The sequence below is a fragment of the Eptesicus fuscus genome, chromosome 2 (assembly GCF_027574615.1).
Source record: "Eptesicus fuscus isolate TK198812 chromosome 2, DD_ASM_mEF_20220401, whole genome shotgun sequence".
NCBI classification, from domain to species: Eukaryota; Metazoa; Chordata; class Mammalia; order Chiroptera; family Vespertilionidae; genus Eptesicus; species Eptesicus fuscus.
In genome coordinates, this window is record NC_072474.1 from 82747440 (window position 1) to 82768379 (window position 20940).

A 20940-nucleotide genomic window follows, 5' to 3' on the forward strand; every position below is an offset into this window, starting at 1 on the left:
TCCCACTCTCACTTTTGGTGGAAAAATTTCCCTTCCTCTGCTCAGAGGAACTGATGCTCATGAAAACCTGTCTTTCTGGGAAAAGTACTTAACATTATCTTGCCTCTCCTACATGTTAACTATGAAAGTCCTCTGAATGTTCCCAGTGTTAGAACTTCTAAATAAACCTTCACTAATTATTACTGTTATTGTAACTATCATTATTACATACAATGGGAAGTTTGTGGATGGCGACAGTGGTGAGTACTCTCCTAGAGCAAAAAATTAGACTATACTCCAATACTCTGTTTTGGAGGATTCATTCCTTAAAATTGGGAGAAGGCAGGTCTTTTGGGGGCACTTGGAAAGAAACTCTATATACTTTCACAGAAATAAAATGAAATTTAAATTGATATTGTATGCATGCATATTAGCATAACCAATGGACACAGACACTGGGGCGGTGGGGGCTTGCCCGGGGTGGGAATGACTGTGGGGTGGGGGGAGTCAATTGGGGGAAAAGAAGACATATGTAAAACTTTAGACAATAAAAATAAATAAATAAATAATTGATATCAAGAGAACCTTTGAAGAGAAAACTGAGTAAGCAGAAGACGGTGCCAAAAAAAAAAAAAAAAAGTGGGTATAAGAGATGTTTATCCCCTACCTTTTTCATTGTCTGCAGGGAGGAGAGAAGAGCGTATTTTAGACTAGCTGTTTGAAACACACTTCAGAGAATTTTTAGCACTATCACATGGAGTCACTTCCCTCCCTCTAACTGTCTCCCTGAGTCACACTGTCCAAATTCTCCCAAATGAAGGTGACTGTTCCACCTCAGCCAGCAATTGCTCTGACCACCAAATCCTTCCTCAGCTTTAAAGGCATGCTTGTTTGTCTTTTTAAATCCATGCCTGACATAAATACCAAGGCTATCAAACTCCACACACCACAAGAATGAAGCCTCCTTTCTCCCAGAGAATGGATGCAACCATAAATGATATACCTAACTTTTAAGACTCTAGATAGAGGTGACCCTCCCAGAACAGACTTCAAGGCAGAGGTGGTTCTCATACTCTCCATCTGGCAACATATGGCATCTGCCCATTGATCAGACTTGTAATTACCAGGCCCACGTAGGTGTAGCTAAAGGCATTTTTCTAGCATTTGTCACTTTAAGAAAAGGGACCTTTATTGAAATTGTTCTTTCTTATATAATCCAATCCAAAATCCATTAATTTCCTCTTTTCATTCATCTTCCAGAAATCCTATACCCAAGACAAATGGGATTCAGGATAGCATGCTTTCAGTGATACCACAATGAACAAGACTATTTTAAGAATTCTATTCATCATTTCTAAATAAATATTATGATACTCGCATTTAGGAAATCTAAAGTGACTTTCCCAAGCAGATCTCAAGCTCTTTAGCAACACAAATGCATTAAATGTCCTAATTCCCTTGCAGAGCAAGCTAAGAAGCCAGAGCTAAAGCATGATTTTGGTAATTCAACTACATGGCAGGTCACCTAGAAATGGTCCATCTCTTAAGAGAAAAATGGTAGTGGGGAGGGGATTATGGTAACAGCAAATTAACTGGAATACTAGCATTTCCAAATCCAGTTTACCAGGAAATGTTGGGTAACAATGAAAGTTCACTTGTCCGTCATTCAGTTATTTCAGAACTATTTATTAGGTGGCTACAGGGTGCTGGGCTCTGGGTTAGACCCTGGGGATATAATGAAGAAAGGCCCTTTTTTTGTGGAGTGTGCAGTCAAGTAGAGCATAAATAGCTGTTTAAAAAACAATAATAAAATACCATATAATAAGTGAAATAATGGAAATGTATCAGAATTTAAAGATAGCATGTAGAAGGTAGTAGATAACTTTCTTTGCATAAGGGAATGAAAGATGTTCAAGAAGAGACTGCCCTCAGATACAATAACTAACATGGAATTTGAGTAGGCGTTTGACAGTGTTGTGTATATTCTCTTTCTAAAGAAAAGGTATCTTTGTTGATAGTAATGAATGTGTTGCAACAAATTTTCATGACTTCTCTGAAGACAGAATGAAAGTTAGAAAACAATGGTTCGTCCTGCCTCCATCTGCTACTTTAGAGTAGTACTGTGAGAGCCTAACCAGTCAATTACAAAAGGTACCTCTTTTAATAAAAATATGAACGTTCTATGGTCTCTGTTTCTTCTACACTCATAGCTGCTTACAAACCAGAGATGAAGTTAGAGCGGAAAAAATGGCCAGCACTCTCATTTACAAATGAGGAAATTACAGCTCTGGGAAGTTACGTTTTTTTCCTCAGACTAGCAGATTATTAAATAAGAGTTTATGCATGTCAACTATAATTGAAAAACAATTTTTAAAAGAATCCAAAATCCAAAGAAACCAATCATTGAATTCTTATTCTACTTATAAGTTCAAAGTCTATAGGTCACTCTATTTCCTAGCCACATACTCAAAAGTCAATCATACATAGACTAAGTATGACTTACTTCACATAGTCTCTGAGCTGCTTAAGGGCAATGTCTCAAGATAGAATAGGTTTCACTGTAAAAACAAATCACAGTAGTTTAAAGCAACAAAAGATTATTTTTCACTCACACAGATTCTGATGTGCATGGTGGGGACTTCTAACTCTCCTCCATCCAGTGACTCAGGGATTGAGACTCAATCTTCTGAGCTATCATGTCAATATTCGGCATCCAAAGTTGCTACATCAGGATAAGAGAGAGATGGTGGTGGCACACCAACTCTTAACTGTCTTAGCCCAGTTAAATGTTCACAGTCCACTAGTCATAACTAATCACATGGTCCAAATCCAACTACAACAGAAGCTTGAAAAATATAGGGATTATATTATTTGAGGAGCACTAAGATTATGTCTTCGCATAGAATCTCCAGAAATAGCACAATGTGTGTTACATAATATGTGTGACAAGCTGTATTGAATGAAGAATCCACTATAGTGAAAGTACTTCTTAACACTAATAAAGGATACAAAGATATACAAGAAATAATTGCTGTGTTCAAGGAGCTGAAAACCTAATTATGAAATTAAATACGGCCCTGGCTGGTTTTGCTCAGTGGATAGAGCGTCGGCCTGTGGACTGGGGGATCCCAGGTTCGATTCCGGTCAAGGGCATGTACCTTGGTTGCAGGCACAACCCCAGTGGGGGGGGGGGGGGTGCAGGAGGCAGCTGATCGATATTTCTGTCTTATCAATGGTTCTGACTCTCTGTCCCTCTCCCTTCCTCTCCATTAAAAATCAATAAAATATATATTTTTAAGAAAAATAAATTAAACACAAATATACACCCAAACCAAATAAAATTAACCATCCACAGCAACAGGGACTGAATGACAAATGAGTGATCTTCAAGATAAAAGGAAAGAGAAATCAAAATTTAGTCCTCTGTTTAATTATAGCCTGAACTGAAAACATTTCTCTCAAAAGATTCAGTTGCCTCAGAAAATTATTTTAACCTGAAGGACAAGAAAAATTATGATGTAATAAAAGATAGCTCCAAACATTTTGGAATTCAGTTTTGAACATGGGGATAGTGTTAGGAATCATTTCTAACACTTCTTATTCTCTGCAGAAACAGAATATTTCCAGAGCTGAGCATTTTCTATTTCATATTCATACTAGAGGCCCGATGCATGAAAATTTGTGCAATAGGCCTTCCTTCCCCCGGCTGCCGACACCAGCTTCCCTCTGGCACCTGAGACCTGGTCTTCCCTCTTCCAGCCGCCCACAGGCACCTGGGACCCGGGCTGGCTTCCCTCGGGCCAACCATAGGCACCCAGGACCCGGGCTGGTTTCCCTCCACCACGGCTTTATCAGGGAGGATGTCCAGAATGACGTCCAGAAGACGTCTGGTCCAATTAGCATATTACCCTTTTATTTATTATAGATAGATATGATAGACCCATACCAGAGCAACTCACCTGACCCCCATTAATACATGCAGACCTTCTAAGTGTAGTAGCAATAGGAAATGACTGCCAAACAACAACAGAGGACATTCTTCATGGAAATTCTAGAGAATTTTCAGTAATATATGAATCATTTGAAAAGTATTTATCATTTTCTGGCCAAATGCTGGCCCTTTTTTACAACGTATTATTAACCTTAGATATAGGAAATTGAGAACCAAACATAACATTTTAAAGCAACTTTTTAGCCCTATCTCAAGTTCAAAAGTTTGCACATACCAGATGTGTAAACTGACACACTTTTGAAAAATCAATTTAGCTAGATGACTGAAGAGTCTTTAAAATGTTCATCTTTTATGACAACTAATTTTCTTTATGAAAATTAATCATAAGGTAATGCTGACAAAGATATCTTCATGAAAATATTCAGGCAGCATTATTTATCATTGGGGAAAACTTCTGACAATGTAAATGTCCAATGTCCAATTCTGAAGAAATGATTAAGCAAATCAAATTACATCCATGTATGGGAATATTATATAACCATCAAAACCGGTAATTATAAATTTGGCATTATCCACCAACATTTCAAATGACAGAAGTGCCTGTTCAGTCCTCTGCCCATTTGTTCATTGGATTGTTTGTTTGGTGTTGAGTTGTATGAGTTCTTTATATATTTTGGATATTAACTCCTTATCAGAGTTGTTTGCAAACATCTTCTCCCATTAAGTTTGTTGCTTTTTAGTTTAGTTGGCAGTTTCTTTTGCTGTGCATAAGCTTTTTAGTTTGATATAGTCCCATTCATTTATTTTTGCCTTTACTTCTCTTGCCTTTGGGGTCAAATTCATAAAAATCTTTTCTAAGGCTAAGGTCCATTAATTTTAGTACCTACATTTTCTTCTATGTACTTTATTATTTCAGGTCTTATATTTAGGTCTTTGATCCATTTTGAGTTAATTTTTATATATGGGAACAAGTGGTAGTCTAGTTTCATTCTTTTGCATGTGGCTTTCCATTGGCCTACAGATGCATAAAAAGATGCTCAACTTCACTAGCTATTAGGGAAATGCAAGTCAAAACCTCAATGAGATACCACCTCGCACAGGTTAGAATGGATACTTTAAAAAAGAAAAGTAATAATGATACCATTATAATAACCTGGTTATTTAACAGGAAAGGAGTAAAGGGAAAACTACATAATAGGCATGCCATTTATAAAGTTTTGCCAAGAAGCTACAGTTAACATTCTCCAAGTCTGTTCCCCACAGATCACTGCGGGAAGGGACTGGACAATAGACGCATGCCCAGTAAAGCCTGGGCGATGTGGGAAAGTGCTTACCTGTCAGTCACACCTGGGAACAAGTCAGTGGGCCAGAACAGGTGTGGCCACTGCAAGCACGGGAAGATTTAATACTTAAAATCCTGAACAAAAGACACCTCTCTCTCTCTCTCTCTCTCTCTCTCTCTCTCTCTCTCTCTCTCTCTCTATCTCCCCCCTATGTTCCTATGCTCCTATGCTCCTGGCTCTTCTGTTGCAGGGGGCACCCCCCCCCCTGCATTCACCCATGTGGCTCACAGTCATGTGAGACCCACACAATGGACTAATGGACTATAATTAGCCTAATGCTGTACCAGACTTAATTCCACCATGGAGCAGAAACTCTGGACACTGACTTTGCTTTTAGCTCTACTAAAGACCCAACTGCACATTTTCAAGACTGGGTTAAGGGGCATCGGACTTTACAACCCAAGGAATATAACTCCATGAAAATTCAGCCTTTTACCACATCTCATCCTCCCATGGGGGCCTCTGGAATTGCTCATTCCAGAAACACCGCCCCCCCAAAACCCCACTCCCACTCTCAATGGAGGAATCCCACTGGTGTAATCCTCTAGTAATAATAGCAAGTGATGGAGAGGTTGTAGAGAAAATGGAACTTTCATTCATTGCTGGTGGGAAGGTAAACTGATACTGCCACTATGGAAAACGGTACAGAGGCTCCTCAAAAAATTAAGAATAGAGTTATCATATGACCTAGCAACCCCTCTTCTGGGTAACTACTCAAAAATTATAAAAAACATTTATTTTAAAGATATATGTTCCCCTCTGTTCACTGCATCCTTATTCATGGTGGCCAAGACATGGAAACAATCCAATCAATAGATGATTGGATAAAGAAGATGTGGTACATATCCACAATGGAATACTACTCAGCCATAAGAAAAGATAAAATACTGCCATTTGTGACAACATGGATGAATCTTAAGAATATCATGCGAAATAAAATAAGTTAGACCAAAAAAGTCAAGAACCATATGATTTCACTCATATGTGTGATATAAAACTGAAAGTAATAAACAAGACAAACAAAAACTCATAGACACAGAAAACAATATGGTGGTCACCGGAGGGGAAGGGAATAAGGGAGATAGAAATGGGTAAAGGGGGTCAAATATATGGTGACAAAAGGAGCCTGGATTTTGGAGGAATACACAATGATGATGCATTATAGAATTATACACACTTAAGTAACTTACCTAAGATCACACACTGGTAAATGGCAAAGCCAGAATTTAACCTAGGCAATTTGTAACCAGAACCTCTGCTATAAAACACTAAACTAGTCCTTAGCCCATTTTGCTCAGTGGATAGAGCAAATGTCTCTTGCATAAGGCTGATGCCTGCGAACTGAAGGGTCCCAGGTTCAATTCCAGTCCAGGGCACATGCCCAAGTTGTGGGCTTGATCCCCAGTAGGGGGCGTGCAGGAGGCAACCGACCAATGATTCTCATCATTGATGTTTCTAGCTCTCTGTCCCTCTTCCTTACTCTCTGAAATAAATAAAAATACATTGTGGGGGTAAAAAACACTGAACTAAATTCCCTCTCTTTCTTTCTTTCTGCTCGACATCCAAATAAGCTGCCAGGAAATACACATCTCAGAGCTAGCTGTGGACACAGGCCAGTAATCTCATAGCTTTGCCAATTGAAGGCTAGATCATGTTGCTATTTTACTACTATTTCTTGTGAAAAAGACAAAAATAAAAGTCAGAGGTCTAAAGCTACATAAATTAAAGAACAAAGAAAATAACAGAAGCAAAAGGTAGAAATGGAGTCCTTATGCATGGACCCAAGTGAGTGACCAATAATTTCCAGAAAGAGGTACTCTATTGGTAAGTCTGTTTCAAAGCATTTATTCAAATAAAAATTTTTAAAAAGAAGCAAGAAAAAGGAGGGAGGATGGAAGGGAAGAGGAAAAGAAGGAAGAATGGAAGGCAATACGTTTAGTAATAACGAAATAGTCAAAGAGATTCAAAGCCAGTGTATGTGAGGGAGGACGGGGAAATAAAAAAAATAAATAAATAGTTGAAAATAGGAAACCAATTATAAATCCAATTTGAAACTGAAAAAGGACTTCAAAGAAAGGGTATAAATAAGAGAATTCTCCCATTGAATAAATTCAGGTTATGAACTAATTTCCATTCAGTTAACTTCAGTGGGGAGAAGTGCTCTGCAGTGGTAGGCAGACAAGGAAATGTGTATGCATCTGGAAACTTGACAGGACTAAGTTGAGAGGCTGGTTATTTAATAATATGTCGCCCAATTGCATCTAAATCTATTTCAGATTCTGTGTGCAGTGAAGGAGGTAGCATGGCAAATAGGATGGAAGGGGGTAGAATATGTTAACATTTAAGGAAACACAATTTCAACAAGAATAATATTGATTTATTTAGGAAGGAGGAAGTTAATCTTTTAAAGGAACATGAAAAGTAAGTCAAAGAAATTTGCAAAAACTAATAAGAGGCAAAATACAGAATTTTACAGAAAACTATAAAGTCCTTAAGGAAACTATATTTTTAAAAAATAATGCAAGAGACATCAGACATAAATTTCCATTTTTATTGTTAATTTAAATTAAAAAATACCACTTTTAAACATCCTATATAATAAAAGGCTAATATGCAAATCGACTGAACAGCAGAATGACTGGCAGCTATGACATGCACTGACCACCAAGGGGCAGATGTTCAATGCAGGAGCTGTCCCCTGATGGTCAGTGTGCTCCCACAGGGGGAGCGCCGCTCAGCCAGAAGCCGAGCTCATGGCTGACTAGTGCAGCCACGGTGGTGGGAGCCTCTCCTGCCTCCACAGCAGTGCTAAGGATGTCTCACTGATGGCTTAGGCCCGCTCCCTATAGGAAGCAGGCCTAAACCGTCAGACATCCCCCGAGGGCTCCTAGACTGCAAAAGGATGCAGTCCAGGCTGAGGGACCCCCCTCCCCTGCTGAGTGCACAAATTTCATGCACTGGGCCTGTAGTTATTTAATAATAACAAAGAGAATGGACGTCTAGAAATATGCTTCTCTTGGAAGTATTAATGAATTAAAATGAATGCCTTGGTAATATAAACAGAAATTACCCCAAATATTTAACCATTTATTAAATATTTATTGAGTACTCATTGTGTATCAGGCATACTACTAAGGAAGGCACTGGGAATCTAACAAATAACTGACTTAAATCCTCTTAAAAACTTTCTCAAAGAATAGAATAGGTGGCAAAAATATCTAATGCATCAATCCTTTGTTTAATGTATTAAAAAAGTGGGTCAGTTTTCTAATACCCCCCTCTTATATCTAATACTAACTGTTTTCTCTGCCGTGGCATAGGAGAAACGTTCATTAACGGTCCCCAATCAATACCATTTTATCCATGCGATTTCCAAAGGTTGTGGAGAATGTCAATCCAATAACATAAAAGGCTGCTAATCCCAGAGAAAAAAATCTTGTGAACAAAGCCCTGGAAGGAGAATACAGGTCAGCTGCCCCCGCTGCAGGACTATGTTAGAACCAGCTGCATGGCCATGTGATCTTTAAATCCCCAGCAAAATAGATAATATTTTTAAAACTTCAGTTTTATTTCAAAAGTAAAGAAGGCCAAGAAATATTTAGTGTTTAAACTAGGGCTAAAAACCTAGGTCTGTCCTCTTTCTGCTTGCTATTTCATGCTGCCTCTATTTTTCTTATCTACTATCAACATTTTATGTGAGTAGGAGCTCCTTCATTTGTAAAAAATAAAATAAAATAAATTTTTAAAAATCAAAACCAAACTTAAGTAAAAAGAGGAAATTTATTGGTTCAACTAAAAAGTCCAGTAGCATCAGGGATCCAGGCAAGGGTGAATCCAGGGACTCATATTTGTTGTTAGCAGTTGTTTATTATTCTCTTCATCTCTTGATTTCACTTATCTCTATGGCTCCATTCTCAGGCAGTTTCTCCCCTCTAATCATACATAGGACCTCCAGTTGGACTTTCAAAATGCTTAGGATTTTACCTTGTTGTATCAACTTGGGACATGTGGCAATTCTCAAAATCTAGAAAGTAGAATCAGTCCCACCCAAACCACATAGAACGAGAGATGGTTCTACCCAAGGAAGATCAGTATGTTGATATCACAAGACTGAAAAATGGATGCTGGGCAAGTAAAAAATCTGACATGCATGGCATTCTTAAATAACCCTATCTATATGTGGTTGTCATTTGTATAAAGGTTTCATTTCCTTTTGTTATGTCTTTATTCATGGGTCACATCTTTGCTTCGATACATAGGATTCACTTTGGAAAAAATTCAATTTAAAACATGTGTACCTGACTATATACACAACTGAGCAACTATTTTCAAGCATCATTTCTCTGAATTACAAAGGAACTATTCTTCAAGAGAAGCTTTTATAACTTTCATGCTGTCCAAAAAGATAGGAAGGGAGAGCTTATCCAGGAAGGTCAGGACTGAAAAGGGTATGATCTAGGTCAGGATGAGAAAGTAAAGAATTACTTGGCATTGATAGTTCTTCTATCCATACTCCTGCTTCTCTGAAAAGAAATAACTATTATCACTTTGAAAAGACTCTAACTTGCCACCCTGGACTACTTTCTGTGAGCATCCTTACACCCAGATGGCAAGAACTATGATGTGATCAGCTCGGCATCCTGTGCATTTACCAGAAAACATGCCACCCATATGGACCAAAAGTAAAGAAATTTAAACAAACTGGTGACAGATCTGTCCTGGCTCCCAATTATATGTTACTTCCATGGACTGCTTGTCTGAGCCAACTCGGATGACTAGAAACACTTTAGGTTGCTCTTTACTGTGGTTACAGCTAAACTATTTGTCATTTGCCTTCTCAGGTTATTTTTGACATTGGATTTCAGCCACTTATGTATGTAAAAATAAACCATTTTACAGGACATGAAGCTAGTCCAGTAAGATAGGACTAGAACTGATAGTTTTGGATACCAACTCTCTAAGCTTTACGCTTTGACTCACTTTAAAATAGCATTGAAGAGTCTGACATTGCCAGTTACACACCATCATACTATGAATTTGGAATCAGTTGATAGAGCAGTCAACAAGATATCAAATTATCAGCTTAATTGCTGGTAGTGCCAGATTCAAGGTTGTGCCTAGACCTGCCCCCATCTTGTCTACCTAACACTTTCCCTACTGGATAAATCCATGTACCCCTTACAACAATGAGTCTTACTGCAGGGGAAAACTTAGCACATACATATAGGGAAGGAAAACACGAATGTACAAAGAACGGGTCAAGAGAATAAGGAAGAGCAGACCATAGGAGAAGAGCAACACCAACCACCTAAACCTCACTCAGAAGATGTAGACATGGGTATCCAGCTCTGACCCCCTAAGTCAAAAGGTAAACCACCCCTGGAAAAATAAAGATGGACAGAAAATGGATGTAGGTAAGAGGATCTGGCTTTATATGCTGACAAGTACCCACAGAGCCATAAATACTGTTCCTTTCTGGGCAATGAAATGAAAATTTCCTCATGAAAAATGAAGTCTGAAAAAATAGGTTGTCTCCTTTAAAAGATGACTTCCATTTATTAAGCATCAAATATGTCAAGTACTTGAATTCTGTTGTTCATAAAAAGTTTACAGTTATTTTTATCCCTATGTTAGAGATGAGGAAACTAAGTTTCAGGAAATTTAAGTAACTTGCCCCAAACCCTTTTTCTTTTCACAATGATCCTTGGAAGATTTTTTTGTTTCCTTCTGCCCAGCATCTAAATCCCCTTCCTAAACTGAGGGAGTCCTGCCATTGTATGAAAGTTGTCAGTAGGCAGAACTTCCCTCCCCATATGGAAGCTGAAAAGGCTAGACAATTTCTATCCCTGAACTCATAAGCTAGACTTGGCCAATCAAATATTTGTACCTCGAACATTGAATCTAGATCAAATGACTATTTTTTTAATATATTTTTATTGATTTCAGAGAGAAAGAGAGAGGGAGAGAGAGCTAGAAACATCAATGATTAGACAGAATCATTGGTTGGCTGCTTCCTACACATTCCCCACTGGGGATAAAGGCCACAACCCAGGCATGTGCCCTGGCCAGGTATCAAACTGTGACCTCCTGGTTCATAGATAGACATTCAACCACTGAGCCACGCCAGCCAGGCTAGATGAAAGAAAGAAAGAAAGAAAGAAAGAAAGAAAGAAAGAAAGAAAGAAAGAAAGAAAGAAAGAAAGAAAGAAAGAAAGAGAGAGAGAGAGAGAGAGAGAGAGAGAGAGAGAGAGAGAGAGAGAGGGAGGGAGGGAGGGAGGGAGGGAGGGAGGGAGGGAGGGAGGGAGAGAGAGAGAGAAAGAGAGAGAAAAAGAGAGAGAAGGAGGGAGGGAGGGAGGGAGGGAGGGAGGGAGGGAGAGAGAGAGAGAGAGAAAGAGAGAGAGAAAGAGAGAGAAGGAGGGAGGGAGGGAGGGAGGGAGGGAGGAAGGGAGGGAGGGAGGAAGGAAGGAAGGAAGGAAGGAAGGAAGGAAGGAAGGAAGGAAGGAAGGAAGGAAGGAAGGAAGGAAGGAAAGGGAAGGGAAGGGAAGGGAAGAAAGAAAGGAAAGAAAGAAAAGAAAGAAAGAAAGAAGAAAGCCCTAGTCGGTTTGGCTCAGTAGATACAACGTCGGCCTGCGAACTAAAGGGTCCCAGTTTCGATTCTGGCCAAAGGGCACATACATGGGTTGCGGGCTCGATCCCCAGTGTAGGGCTCACAGGAGGCAGCCAATGATTCTCTCTCATTATTGATGTTTCTATCTCTCTTTCCCCCTCCCTTCCTCTCTGAAATCAGTAAAAATACATATTTTTTAAAAGGCAGAAAAAATAAGTCAAGAGAAGTTTAGAGTTCATTAAGTGGTAACTAATAACTAGAAACTACTCCAGGCTCTTCTTCTTGTATGTGGACCACCTTGGCTGTGGTTCAGCCAACAAGTTCACTTGATTCCTGTCTATGATGGACTGGATTATAGCTCAGCAAATATTTACTCCACCCACCCCTGCCTTCCACTGTAGGTGGAGTATAACTCCCAGCCCCACTAATATTGGGCTTGGTCATGTGACATGCTTTGCTAAAGGAACATTAGCCTACATGATGCACAGAGGTTACATGTACTTGTGTGGCCTGGCTTGATATTTGTTCTACAGGGATTTGCCACAAGAAGAGTATGGCCCGGGAAACCTCTTCCCTTTTCCTGAGCCTGAGGAATGACAGATATGCAGCACATTGAACCCAACTCAGAGCCTAGCACTGAACCCAGCCAACCTGCAATCCACAGCAGTGCTACCCAGCTGCATTCATTTCCATGGCTGCTGTAGCACATCACCTCTAAGCTAGTAGCTTAAAAGAACAAAAATGAATTCTCTTACAGTTGTGGAGGCCCAAAAGCAATTTCACGGGGCCAAAATCAAGGTGTCAGGAGGGCGGTGCTCTTAGAATTTGTTTCCTTGCCATTTCCAGTTTCTAGAACTGCATTCCTTGACTCAGGGCTCATTTCTCCATCTTCAGAGCCAGAAGCAAAACATCTTCAAATCTCTTTCTGTTACTATCACATATCACCTTCTGCCTTCTACGTCAAATGTTCCTCTGTCTCTCTTTTATAAGAACACATATGATTAATAACTTACCCATCTTAAGAATCTTAACTCAATCATACCTGCAAGGCCTCTTTTGCCACATAAAGTAATGGGGATTAGGACATAGATATCTTGAGGAGGCCATTACACCAACCAAGCCCCACCAAACCACAGTCAACCTGAAGACACCTGAGAGTAAGAATAAGTACTCAGTGTGTTAAGTCCCTGAGCTTTGGGATTGTTTATTGTGAAACATTATTGTGGGAATAGCTGATTTAACACACTGTGCACTTTCTGAAGTCTTCCCCTTGATTTTCTGAGCCGCTAAGCATCTCCAATTAATTCCTATTGTGCTTAAATGAATTAGAATCAGTTTCTATTACTTGCAATCCAAAAAACCTACCTGATATACATAACAACTTTAAGAAACTCAGAGAATAAAACATCAAATGATAATACCAAGAATATGAAACACAAACTGGATATTTTTCTTAGTATTTGTACCATAATGATCTGTTTGGAGAAAATTGAAAAAATAGAGGAATCAGTAGATGGGGGAAAATTTGACTTGAAGTACATTATGTGAACAATGCTTCTTTTCTAAACAAAGGAAACTAAATCAAAACTGTAACCTTCAGGTAAGAAGATGAGTAATTAAGATACCTGTTTTAGCAGAGAGCAGTTGTTAAAATGATTACAATAGTGTATGCTGTCCCAAAGAGGCAATGATGAGAACTCTGACAAGACTACTGAATCAAATTGGCATTTTTTTAAAAGTTCATTTTAACTCCTAGTTATTCTATCCAAAAGAAATTCCACAGGTCAGAGAAGTAGCAATGAATTAATGTCATAAAAAAGGTATAGAGACAGCAGGAAATTGCAGACCATTAGTTAAGCCCTGTGATTCTTTGCCCTCATTTTACATCTTAAACAAAGTACAAGAAGATTGGGGATGGAAGGTAACTTAAAAATGTGGTGTTCCGTAAAGGCCAGCCAAAAGAACTTCAGGACATTTATTTGAAGTCAGGACATTAGTGCCAGGGTGAGTAAAGGGAATGTAATAGTTTTACATTTTTACAAAGGGGCCTGACAGATCTATATCAAAGGAAAAATGTCCAAGAGACAGAGTGATGGGATAATAGGAAGTGGAATTAAAACTTGGCTTCCAGGGAGACAAAAAGCAATGATAACTTGGAGTGCTTCCAAGGTAACTTGGGAGTAACGTGTGGGGGTGAGGAGCATGCAAGAACAAAGATACCTCCAATAGTGGGTGCATATAAGCAAAGAAGACCCCTACATTAGGAGACCAATGTCTGCCTTCTCGAAAACAAACATACGAAGATCCCTGCAACATTTCACAGGAAGAATCACAGCTCTTCCGTTTTGAACCAATGACTTAGAATAGAAAGGTCTTCTAGAGGACTTCTCTGACAAATGAACTAAGTTAAGTGAATGAATCCCCTCCTCCAAACAAAGATAGGTATTCCTGGATAAAATATGACCCCCAAAAAATGCATAAATGAGCCTCAAATGCAGAAATAGATATTCACAGGTGCTTAAGAGAGAGAGAGAGATTTCATAGAATAGGAAGTGTAAGCTAATCCCATAGCCTTCCATCAGAGTTGTCCACCTGATGTGAGATGTGGGCCTTAGGACCAGGGTGAGGGACATGGCAAGGATCCCAAGAGATAGGGAAGCTTGAACCAACAGGGCCTCCAAGATTAGGCCACAAGCCCCAAAGAACATCAGTAGGAAAAAGCCTATTTTAAAAAATCATCTGTTAAATGGCCACCACTTAACATCTGGCCAGATGGTTAACGCTCCATTACCTTTGCAAACTGCCTAATGCCACTCTCTTGGGAAGAAGGTAATTCCTTGGTATGCCCATATACTTCTGCTTTCATTAGTTGCTGTGCTTACCAAGGATCAATAATATTGGTTCTTAAACTTGTCACTGCCTGAGTACTTGTAATTGTAACTCCATAATTTAAATAAATGTTAAGGAAACTGATGGAATGTGAGCATGTGAAGAGAGGGGTTTACTGTTTCTATAGAAACAGCTTGAATTCTTTGAAAAGACTCAACAAAGGTGAGCTTCTAAAAATACTGCTATCAAATTAGCTCTGAGTTACAATACTGATTAAGTGTGTGGGGAGGGGTGTTAAAAATGTATAACTCTGCAGTCAGATTGCTAAACAAATGTCTTTAAGTTTCACTCCACTACAAGTCCATTAAATAAAGCAGCACCAAAGATGATACATTATGGGTGTCATAAAATTTCAATGGCTGGTAAATGATGTATATTTGACACATTTTAAGGTAAAATAAATATTTAATATTTTATATGTTTTAATTCCCTACATTAACTCGAATTGAGAATCCTTATTTTAATAGTAAATTTTTAAAAAGTCATCTTGGCTAAATCAGTTTTTAAATGTAAGTCAATGGGCTATATTGTACTAAATAGATTTCTGACTTGGAAAATTCATTCAAATATCTTGGGTTATTTTTAACTTCATAAAATTAGGAGAGTAAGCAAGATAACTTCTAAGGATGCTTCCATCTGGTATATTCCACAGAGTTACTATTCTCCTATAAGAGCTAGCCTATTTGGAATACTCTTAAATTTATGTGAAGACCCTAGTCCTCCTGGCAAAGGACATACTTCCCTTTGGTTGTTATAAGACACAGCATTGCAAACAACAGAGAAGTCAACCTGGAAACAAAAGATATTCATGTAAACAAAAGGATAAACAGAAAGGCACTAATCCAAGAAATGCCTAGTTAAGATTGAAAACCTAGCCTGGTCTCAGCATTAAGTAAGCTTTTTGTCTTTTTCCTCCACTACAACAGTGCCAATTAGGAATAGAGTGTCAGCTGAGAGAGGTGTATAATAGAAAATGCTGACAGAATCTTAAGTCTAACAGCCAGAAGAGAGTAGCTTTAATAAGGTGTCTGAAAGCAAAGGAATTTTTAAGGAATGGGGAAAGGGGGAAATTACCAAGCAAGATGAGATGAGCTGGAGGTAGCGTTGCCAAGCCTGTTAAGGGAGTCTTGAAGCAGGGAGCTAAATCAAATCATGCTCTAAGCAAGATCCATTCTCTTGTTTTAGACCCCACTCCATCCCCACCTGGCTCATTCCTGCTCATTCCTGGCTGACCTCTGTCCTGTCCCAGAAGCCAGTGACCTGGGGTAGGACTGTAAGACTATGAGTCTGCCCCCTACCCATTCCCTAGGGCTTTGCCCTGTCTGCACCCAGAGCAAATGTCCATGTGATAAAAACATCCTATCTAATAAAAGAGTAATATGCAAATTGACCATCACTCCAACACACAAGATGGCTGCCCCCATGTGGTCAAAGATGGCTGCCCCCATGTGGACATAAGATGGCCACCACAAGACAGCCAGCAGGGGAGGGCAGTTGTGAGGGACCAGGCCTGCAAGGGAGGGCAGTTAGGGGTGACCAGGCTGGCAGAGGAGGGAAGTTGGGGGCAACCGGGTCTGCAGGGAAGGGCAGTTGGGGGGGACCAGGCCTGCAGGGGAGGGCAGTTAGGGGCAAACAGGCTGGCAGGGGAGCAGATAGGCATCTATCAGGCTGGCAGGGGAGTGGTCATGGGGTGATCAGGCTGGCAGGCAGAAGCAGTTAGGGGCAATCAGGAAGGCAGGCAGGAGAGCAGTTGGGAGCCAGCAGTCCTGGATTGTGAGAGGGATGTCCAACTGCCCGTTTAGGCCCGATTCTACCGAGCAGTAAGACATTCCTCGAGGGGTCCCAGGTTGGAGAGGGTGCAGGCTGGGCTGAGGGACACACACCCCCATGCACGAATTTCATGCACTGGGCCTCTAGTTTTAAAATAAAGTCATATTTAATGTAGTGTCTTCTAATGTATTTTTAGTATGAATCAGGTCAAATCAAGAAGGCATTTCAAATGAAACATCAAACCAAAAGAAACTATGAATGATATTATGCAATACTAGAGGCCCAGTGCACAAAATTCATGCACAGGTGGGGTTCCTCAGGGCAGCCTGTGGAGAGTGGGCCCTAGCTCATACCCCCAGCCTCGCAGCCCCACAGCCCTCCCTGGCACCCCATCTTGGCCTGGCACCGCCCACTCACCCCACTGCCACCACTGGTCGCAGTCTGTGGGGAGATCAGCGAGGCAATCGGGCCCGCTCACACCCGTGTTGGCCTGTCATTACCCGCTCACCTGCTCCACCATCCTGCCATGGTCCCGGTGTCATTGAGGCTGTTGTAGGGGCCCATTGGGGCTGGCAGTGCCTCCACTGCCGCCTGCTGCCAGCGCCCCGTTTCTGACACCTGTCATGTTCCGTGCCACACCCTAGTGGTCAGCGCATGTCATAGCGAGCGGTGCAAATCCCAGTCAATGACCATCTGAAGGGACAATTTGCATATTAGGCTTTTATTATATAGGATGATCACCCTGAAATATAGTGGGGACTCCCCCTTGATCCTACTGTGGGGACTTATCTTTTACTTTTTATTTTGAAAATTTTTTAAAGTATAGAGAATAGAAAAATAGAAGCTTTAATAATTATCAATATATGGTCAATCTTATTTTATCTTCTTACCTCCCCATTTTCCCCTGTCCTCCACCGGATTATTTTAAAGCAAATTCACCTAGCAGATTGTTTCATCCATTAAGTATTTTGGTATGTATCTCTAAGAGACACCTTCATTTCTTAACATAACCACAATATCACTATCATACCTCAAAAAATTACAATAATTCCTTAATCATAAAATATTCAGTCAGTGTTTAAATTCTTTGGCATATTTTTTAAAACCATAATGATCATGCAATAGACAGAGGACAAGCTGAGAGCACTATCAACTGATGCTAAAGAATAATAATTAGTAGTAGTAGTAAAATAAAATAAAACAACCAACCTTTAGACACACACAATCACATTAAAAATGCTCCCTAAACCTAAAGCCTACAGTTGGCAGCCAGACAACACCACCTCCTGTCTCTTCCTGTACATGCCCTCCACCCTTCAACTTAGATTTACTCTGCCATGGTTTATCATTTCCTTTGAGGACACTGAATATGATACTCATTTTACAACCAATTGCATAAAAAATTGAAGGAAATTATTAATCCCCACAGCACTACAGCAGGCTTAGATTTTTTGACACAGAAAGGCATTAAGTGGGGCTGCTTGAAAGGGACCATTTGCACAAATGATGGTGAACCTGCAAGAAACAAAGATGAAAGAATGACTCTTCATGAATGGATAACAATGAAGAAAAGGACTCTTGAGTTGGACTGTCTGGGTTCTAATCCTAGCTCTCAGTTTACATGCTGAGTAACCTTGAAAAAAAAAACTGCTATTTTATTTGTACCTTGGTTTCCTCAAATGTTAAGTGAGATCAATAATAGATTCTATCTCAGAACTCGATTTTGAACATCAAAACGGATAATGTATTTAAAATATCTAGATGATCATCTGGGCAAAGAAGCAGGGGTTCATAAATGCTACTCTGCAAAAAGAAAGAAAATTCCCCTTTCATGCTCAATCAAGCCCAAACCAAGGTGAGGGAATGAGGAAATGCTATTTATTTTTGTGAGATGAAAGACCACTAAAAGTACTCAATACAGGACTTTTAGTGCTAAGACTGGGACAGTATCAGGCAAACTGACATGGCTGATCATTCTATAAAGGAGTATCTTGTACACAGAAAGCAAATAAATATTTACTTACCAGTGGTAGTTGCAATTGAGATAGAAGTAGTGTTTTAGTTCCTAATCAAAGGAGATAATGGCCTATTTCCCAAACTATTTCAAAATAGAATTTATTTTCTCTATAACTAGTGATCTCCCCAAATCTAGAAGTATTCAAACACATTGAAAGAGAATACATGTCCAATTTAGTGGACTTGATCCATGGTTCCAAAACCTAACTGGATCAGCAGACTTTCCTGAGAAACTTCCTTAAAATGAGCATCTGTCTGGGTCCCTTGAATTAATATGTTTTATTGGCGCTATGGGGACCTATATTCTTGTTAAAGTTCTTTGGTTGATTCCAATCAGCAACCAGATTAATTACTTCCAAATTCTTCTAATCCTGTTTCCAAAAATTTCTACAATTCTCTTGTTTCAAATCCAAAAACATATAGATTCCTTAGAGGACCAAACATCTAAGTCTTAAAACTTCCCCAAAATGAAACAAAACATTATCCAAATGTTTGGGGGATGTTTTATAGGTTTTGAGGTGAGTTGTTGTTTTGGAGCAGAGTTGTTTCATTTATTTAATTGGGTAAAGTGAAAAATCACTCCACTGCTTCTGAGCCTCCGGTGGATTTATACAAGGCGATTCAATCATATCAGGAAAAAAAATGAGTAACTGACTGCCTGATTCCTCTGACAAGTGACACAACTCTGTCCTGTTATCAAGCCTGTAGCAAGAAACTGGCTGTGACACTGGAGACAGTGGTGAATGTTTCAGGAGCTCTCTTGCCTTTGGGGAAAGGGAGAGGTGTAAGTGATTTATACCAGGTCACACAGCAAGCCAGGGGGCATGCCAGAAATAGGATCTGTGCCTCCCACTTTCCAGTCCATGGTCCGTGTAGTACACCCTAAGGATACGGAAGTGCCCCTCATCTGGGCAAAGAAGCAGGGGTTCATAAATGCTACTCTGAAAAAAGGAAGAAAATTCCCCTTTCATGCTCAATCAAGCCCAAACCAAGGTGAGGGAATGAGGAAATGCTATTTATTTTTGTGAGATGAAAGACCACTGTATATTTACTCACTTCCTGTCAGTAGCACAGAAGGGCTTGTTTTCCCAATCATTCTTCATGCCTGGTCTCACACAGTGCTACTTGGAAGGGACAAAGATAAGGAGTAATTCCTATAGCTGGCCTAGAGAAAAGGAGATTTTTCCATTTTCTTTATAAAGCCACATAGTATTTGAGTTGATTACATTTCTGAGTGTGTGACTCAACACAGAAACTTCAAAGGTATAACAATTAAAGTATTAAATGTCACTGAAGAACCTGAGAAAAAAACGATAATTTCTTTTACCCAAAATCTTAACCTTTTCCTAAGAAATAATTCAATCTGTTTAGGCTGAAACTACTTGTATGTAGTTGCATATTTCTTTTCAAAGTATTTTCATCTTTTTCACTTCTATCCTTCTGACATGTGGTGAGCTGATTCCTCAAGGGTAAGAATCAAACCTACCTTTGCACACAAGCACACACACACATACACACACACACACACACACACACACACACACACACACAGCTTCATAATAGCCACTACAGTGTCCTACACTCAGGGAACATGATTAATACTTTGGAATTATTCAATTATATAAATAAATGTATTAAATAAGCTATGTAATTAACTATATTTTTTAAATTTTGGATTATATTATGATAAACAGATATTTTGAACTAAAGGCATGAGTGGGATAAGGAAATGTCAGTGTATTTACTTCTTATTCCTCGAAAACTGGATAAAATAATGGTAGAATTATTGATTTTTTTGTGGTTTTCAATATTTTTAACATGTACATAATGGACATCTCTTTGCTTCATAATCCAAAAATAAATAAATATTTATAAAGCTTACAAGTATGAATCAAAGTCTACAAACATGTGTGTAAGAAATAGCATTTTTAAAATATTTTTTATTGATTTCAGAGAGGGGGGGAGAGAGAGAGAGAGAGAGAGAGAGAGAGAAAGAGAAGAGAGAGAGAGAAACATCAATGATGATAGAGAATCATCGATTGGCTGCCTCCTTCACATCCCCTACTGGGATCAAGCCTGCAACCCCAACATGTGCCCTGACAGGGAATCCAACTGTGACCTCCTGATTCATAGGTTGACTCTCAATAATTGAGCTGCACTTTATTTTTATAACTTAACTTACATTCTGACTCCAAGGCCCCCTTTTTACTGGACAGGTGAAAACCTCAACCCTTTCCTTGGTGTCAAGAAAATGGGGAAGGTGCCCTGGCTGGGTAGCTCAGTTGGCTGGAGTGTTGCCCGGTGCACCAAACGGTTGCATGTTTGATTCCCAGTCAGGGCACATACCTAGGTTGTGGGTTCAAATCCTGACCAGGGCAACCAAT